This window comes from Melanerpes formicivorus, unplaced genomic scaffold, assembly GCF_026170545.1.
Source record: "Melanerpes formicivorus ecotype bairdi unplaced genomic scaffold, bMelFor1.0.p_v2 SCAF_15, whole genome shotgun sequence".
Classification (NCBI taxonomy): domain Eukaryota; kingdom Metazoa; phylum Chordata; class Aves; order Piciformes; family Picidae; genus Melanerpes; species Melanerpes formicivorus.
Genome location: NW_027142367.1, coordinates 16,859,491 through 16,866,646, shown reverse-complemented (window position 1 = coordinate 16,866,646; position 7,156 = coordinate 16,859,491).

Below are 7,156 nucleotides of genomic sequence, written 5' to 3'. Positions count from 1 at the left end.
GAGCTGACACTCTCAGTGGAGATGTGAGAATAACAAGAAGCCCCTCAGACAGGCAGTTAACTTGCCATTGATTCAGGGTGATATCACAAGATGTAAATTCGAATGTGGAAGTGTTTTCTTGTTGTGGCAAGCTGGTTTTAAAGCATCAGCTCCTATTCATTCCAGACATAACACCAAGAAGTTCTTTCAGAGATCTCTAAGAGCTCAGAAATGTAAGATTTGATTTTGACAGATGCTTCTGAAAGTCAAATCAATCAGAAGTCAATCTCTCTTTATTTTTGTTTTCAACTCCAATAGGAAGCCTGTTAGGGTTTGGGGGGATTCACAGATTTGTAGAATGGTTGAGATTAGAAGGGACCTTTAAAGATCATCCAAGGGCTGGGACACCTCCCACTAGCCCAGATTGCTCAAGGAGACCTCAAAGATGATCAGAGGGCTAGAGCACCCCTGATATGGGGACAGGCTGGGAGAGTTGGGGCTGGAGAATAGAAGGCCCTGGGAAGACCTTATAGCAGTCTTCCAATACATGAAGGAGGCTTTCAAGTAATCTGGGAAGGGACTTTTTACAAGGATGAGAGGGAATGGATTGAAGCTGGAGGAGGGCAGATTAAGACTGGAGATGAGAAAGAAATTCATGGCAGTGAGGGTGGTGAGACACTGGAACAGGTTGCCCAGGGAGGCTGTGGATGTCCCTTCCCTGGAGGTGTTCAAGGCCAGGTTGGGTGAAGCCTTGAGCAACCTGGGCTGGTGGAAGGTGTCCCTGGCAGGGAGATTGGAAGTAGATGACCTTCAAGGTCTCTTCCAACCCAACCCATTCTGTCAGTCTTCTAGCTAAATGCTTAGTCTCTATATAAAACATGCCTACTTCCCTTCAGATCTAAACTTTTGACTTCATCTTCAACCTTGGTAATGTGATTTGACTTCAGTGGAGTCAGAATCTAATCTCCATAGGTTAAAAAAAACAATAGAATAGAATAATCCAGGTTGGAAGAGACCTTCAAGATCATCCTGTCCAGCCTATCATCCAACACCACCTAATCAACTAACCCATGCAACCAAGCACCCTGTCAAGTGTCCTCCTGAACACCTCCAGTGATGGTGATAAAAATAATGGAAGAACTTTCTCAGAGTTGCCACAAGATGATAATTTGAATTTTATTTTCTTTTAGAAGAGTATTTAAGCAGAAACATTTGAGTTATGCAAATGCTGCTTCATTGCCAAACATGAAAGAGAAAAGCCTGAGCTCAACTCCTTGCACTTTCAGAGTGGAGGGGGGGAGGGGGGGACTGGGGATCACCCCAGCCACTGCTTTCAGGCATGTTAGCTGTGTTCTGTTTGGTGTAGACTAACAAGAGCAGAAGCTATGCACAGGAAAATAGGGCACAGGTGGCCATAGGATAATTCTCATCTGCTTCTTGAAGCATGAATATATTTTCTGGCTTCACATCACAACTTTCCTTTGATATCATAGTATCATTCAGGGTTGGAAGGGACCACAAGGAACATCTAGTTCCAACCCCCCTGCCATGGGCAGGGACACCCCACACTAGATCAGCCTGGCCAGAGCCTCATCCAGCTTGGGCTTAAACACCCCCAGGGACAGGGCCTCAACCACCTCCCTGGACAACCCATTCCAGGGCTTCACCACTCTCATGGGGAAGAACCTCCTCCTCACATCCAGCCTGAATCTCCCCACCTCCAGCTTCATTCCATTCCCCCTAGTCCTATCACTACCTGAGATCCTGAGAAGTCCTTCCCCAGCCTTCCTGTAGCCCCCTTCAGATACTGGAAGGCCACAATGAGGTCACCTCGGAGCCTTCTCTTCTGCAGACTGAACAGCCCCAACTCCTTCAGTCTGTCCTCATAGGAGAGGAGCTCCAGCCCTCTGATCATCCTTGTGGCCCTTCTCTGGACACGTTCCAGCACCTCCATATCCCTCTTGTAATAGGGACACTTGTTGATAATTATATGAAAAGCACAAGGAGGGGGGGAAGGAAATGTATGCAAACATCCAGAAACAAACACAGGATGCTCCTTTTTGGTACCAGCTTCATGATTCCTGAACTAAAAAATATAGGCAGCAACATGTGGAAAGATCTTGGGGAATATTAAGCTTAAAAATAATATAAAACCAAACCAACCACATAACCAAAATAAACCACACAAAACCCAAAAAAAACCCAAAGATTATTCAGTTTGCAATAAATTTTGGGTTTAAAACTATAGAGAGTTGTTGAACAGCTCCCCAGTGTAGGAGGACATCTCCCCAGTTTGAGACAGGAAACTACTTCTCCTGCCCCTCTGCTCTGCCCTGCTCAGACCACACCTGCAATGCTATGCTCAGTTTGGGGCACCTCAGTGCAATATAGAGAGAGCTGCTGGAGAGAGCTCAACAGAGAGCTATGAGGATGATGAAGGGACTGAAACATCTCTGCTGTGAAGAAAGGCTGAGAACCCTGGGGCTGTTTAGTCTGAAAAAGAGAAGGCTGACAGGGGACCTGATCAATATCTAAATATCAGAGGGGTGGGTGTCAGGATGAAGGTGCCAGGCTCTTTGTGGTGGTGCCCAGTGATAGGACAAGGAGCAACAGGTACAAGCTGGAACCCAGGAGGTTCCACCTTAATAGGAGGAGAAACTTGTTTGGTCTGAGGGTGCTGGAGGCCTGGAGCAGGCTGCCCAGAGAGGTTGTGGAGTCTCCTCCTCTGGAGGCTTTCCAACCCCACCTGGATGTGTTCCTGTGTCACCTGCCCTAGGTGAGCCTGCTCTGGCAAGGAGGTTGGACTGGATGATGTCTGGAGGTTCCTTCCAACCCCTAACACTTTGTGATTCTATGATCTGGAAATTTTTAAACACAGATATGCTTCTATCCCTGCTTTGGTGAAGCCCCAAAATCAAGAAATAAGAAAATCTTTCTGCAATTGTTTCTCTGCTTTCATATGGGTTTATAAAGGTCTTACACTTACATGTGCAGGCTCTCATGCATCACAGAATGGCTCAGGTTGGAAGGGACCTCAGAGCTCATCTGCTCCAACCTCCTTACCACACCCAGGGGCACCTCTCAACCAGACTCAGCTGCTCAAGGTCTCATCCAACCTGGCCTTGAACACCCACAGGCAGGAGGCATCCACAGCCTTCCTGGGCAGCCTGTTCCAGAGTCTCACCACCCTCAAACTGAAGAACAAACTGAAGAATCCAAGGGCATGAGATTTAACGCATCCAAGTGCCGGGTTCTACACATTGGCCACAACAACCCCATGCAGTGCTACAGGCCGGGGTCAGAGTGGCTGGAGAGCAGCCAGGCAGAGAGGGACCTGGGGGTACTGGTTGATGGTAGGCTGAACGTGAGCCTGCAGTGTGCCCAGGGAGCCAAGAGGGCCAATGGCATCCTGGCCTGCATCAAGAACAGTGTGGCCAGCAGGAGCAGGGAGGTCATTCTGCCCCTGTACACTGCACTGGTTAGGCCACACCTCGAGTCCTGTGTCCAGTTCTGGGCCCCTCAGTTTAGGAAGGAGGTTGACTTGCTGGAGTGTGTTCAGAGAAGGGCAACAAAGTTGGTGAGGGGCTTGGAACACAGCCCTGTGAGGAGAGGCTGAGGCTGGGGCTGCTTAGCCTGGAGAAGAGGAGACTCAGGGGTGACCTTATTGCTCTCTACAACTACCTGAAGGGGGGTTGTAGACAGGCAGAGGTTGGTCTCTTCTCCCAGGCAGCCAGCACCAGAACAAGAGGACACAGTCTCAGGCTGCGCCAGGGGAGGTTCAGGCTGGAGGTCAGGAGGAAGTTTTACACAGAGAGAGTGATTGCCCACTGGAATGGGCTGCCTGGGGAGGTGGTGGAATCGCCATCACTGGAGGTGTTCAGGAGGAGACTTGACAGGGTGCTTGGTTGCATGGGTTAGTTGATTAGGTGGTGTTGGATGATAGGTTGGACACAATGATCTTGAAGGTCTCTTCCAACCTGGTCTATTCTATTCTATTCTATTCTATTCTATTCTATTCTATTCTATTCTATTCTATTCTATTCTATTCTATTCTATTCTATTCTATTCTATTCTAACTTCTTCCTCATCTCCAGTCTGACCCTGCTCTGCCTCAGCTTCAAACCATTCCCCCTGGTCCTGTCTCCACCCTCCAAGTCCCTCAGTGTGTGAATGTGGGAGTCTGTGTGTGTCTGTTCCTGTATACCAAGGACCCGTGGTGTTGCAGTGTCAGACAGGGGAGCTGGGAGTGAGACAATCACAGCTGAAGTGGATCAAAATGTGTGTGCTGAGGATGTGCCTTCTGCTGACTGCAAAAAGCATTAGTTGTCATGAAAATGCAACCAGCCACAAGTGAATTTCTGTTTCTCTCTTCTCTATAGTTTCATTTCCATTGAGAGAAGCAAATGTCAGCCTCCTGACAGCGGAAATCATCTTGGATATCAGGAATAGTGGTTGTCAAATCAACACATCCCTCCATCTGGCTTAAGCTGAATGCCCTCCTTGGAGACCAGGAATGAAGATGATGGGGGGGTGGGGGGTGTATGTGTGTGTGGAAAATGTTCTTGAATATCATTACCCTTTCTGGGTCTTCCAGAGGAAGCAGAGCTCTCTCCATTCTCAGCTGTAGCAAGGCAATAAGAGTGTAAACATCTTCCTGTGTGTTTCCTCCAAGTGCTCCTGCAGGCACAGTTTGAGTCTCTCACTTCTGCTGGGTGCAGCTACATTAACATTTGAGCTGGATTTGCCAACTGTGCTTTTCAGAGAGGTTTGGCTCTCAGTGTAGAGCAGCTTCAGGAGGGCCTGAGCTGGATTGCTTTCAGATGAAGCTCTTCTGGAAGATGCTGTCTAGGAGCACATTGAATGCTATTCTACAGCCGTTGGGAATTCAGGCCACCAGACCAAACCAAGACAAGTGTAAGATATGAAAAGCAGGCAGTGTGCACACTGGATCTGCACTACCAACTGGCAGATAAGTAGGCTGCATTCAAAGCAGTATGGCCAGCAGATGGAGAGAGGGGATTCTGTCCCTCTGCTCTGGGGAGACTTCACCTGCAGTGCTGGGTCCAGCTGTGGGACCCTCAACACTAGAGAGATGTGGACCTGATGGAGGGGGTCCAGAGGAGGCCACAAAGATAATCAGAGAGCTGGAGAACCTCTCCCCCAAAGACAGGCTGAAAGAATTGTTGTTGCTTGATGTGGAGAAGAGATGGTGCCAGAGAGACCTTAGAGCTGCATTTCAACATCTGCAGGTGACCTACAAACAGGCTGGGGAGGGACTGTTCAGAAGGGCCTGTGGGCATAGGATGAGGGGCAATGGTTTGAAACTGGAGCAGGAGAGATTTAGGTTGCACATCAGGAGGAAGTTCTGTACAATGAGGGTGGGGAGGCACTGGAACAGGCTGCTCAGGGAGGTGGTTCAGGCTCTATCTTTGCAGATATTCAAGCTCAGCCTTGCTGTGTCCTTGTGCAGCCTGGAGGTGTCCCTACTGAGTGCAGGGGACTTGGCCAAGATGACCTCTGAGGTCCCTTCCAACCCAATGCAATCTGTGAATCTATGAATTACTGAGCTGCTTGAACTCAGAGTCATTGGTAAGAACCAATCAACCTGAGCTCACTGACTCCCAAAGTACAGCTGCTTGTTTATGGTAGTATGCTGCAGAAATAACATGGAACTAACTGAATGGAAGGCAGAAAAGTAATTTGTGTGTAGAAACCTGCTTAGAGTCCTCTCTTCCCCTTTATGAAACACCTTTAAATATATAAAATATACTTCTGGTCATGGACAATTCAGTCTTTGTTGTATTCCATCTCTTTTCCCCCTTCTTTCATGATATATTGGCTGCCTAGTTTGGATAACTCACTCTCTGTTGTATTCCATCTCTTTCCCCCTCCTTCTTTCATGGTATATTGGCTGCCTAGTTTTAAGACATGTAATATTGTCTGTATAGCCTCTATAACAGCAACACCACCCCTCCAGGGGATGAAATGGTTCAAAAATGTTGGAAAAGAGATTCCTGCCTTATTGGTTTTTAGAGCATATTACTGCCCCACAAGCCAACAAGGCCACCCTCTTCTTCTGCCCCTGGAGTGAGTCACTGCTAGAGGCTGGACACCAGCTGCAACTTGAGTTAGGCAAATCTGTGTTTCCAGCCCCACTTGCATGAAAAAAAACCCATCTTGGCTTTAAGGTTTTGGGTATTTTAGGTTTTTTGTCGTTGTGGTGGTGGTGGGTTTTGTTTCATCTCTAAGCATGTCCAGCCTAAGCCTCCCCAGAACAATTTCAGGCCATTTCCTCCCCTCCCATCAGCTGATACGGGAGAGAAGAGACCAGCCACCACCTCACTCCAACCTCCTTTCAGGGAGCTGTAGAGAGCAATGAGGTCTTCCCTCAGCTTCCTTCTCTAAACAAAGTCTCACAGTATAACTAAGGTTGGAAAGGACCTCGAGGATCATCGAGTCCAACCTATCAACACAGACCCCATGACTAGACCATGGCACCAAGTGCCACGTCCAATCCCCTCTTGAACGCCTCCAGGGACGGTGACTCCACCACCTCCCTGGGCAGCCCGTTTCCAATGACCAACACCCCCAGTTCCTTCAGCTGCTCCTCCCTAGCTCTATTCTCTAGACCCTTCCTCATCTGTGTTGGCCTTCTCTGGATGTGCCCCACCCCCTCAATGTCCCTCTTGAAGTGAGGGACCCCAGACTGAACCCAGCCTTTGATATAAGGCCTCACCTCAGCCGTTCCTCATAAGAGTTGTTCTCTAGACCCTTCCCCAGCAGAAAGGCATTTTAAGTGTCTTGTTTTATTTTACTAAGGACATAAAAAAATAAGAGCATCTATTAAAAAAGCTCTGCCCTGAAATAGCTTGCTGTGAAAAGGTCCTGGACACACAGCAGTGGTGTTGTGTTAATCTGTGGCTGGCTGCTGCCTGCCTACTGCCAAATCTCTCCCGATGTACCGTAAGTTAATAAATAATTTACTTGCTGCTAATAGATCCAAAAAACAAAATAATCTGAAGTTCCTGTTGTAGGCTGTGTGGTGCCAAGTCATCCAGACTTAGTGATGAAAAAAGGCAACCAGTGATGGTGAGTTGAAGTGCTTTATGATGTTTACTCCAGAGTGTCCTTGGGCTATCCATCACAAGCACTCAGTTCCCAGTCAAAACTGGAAATC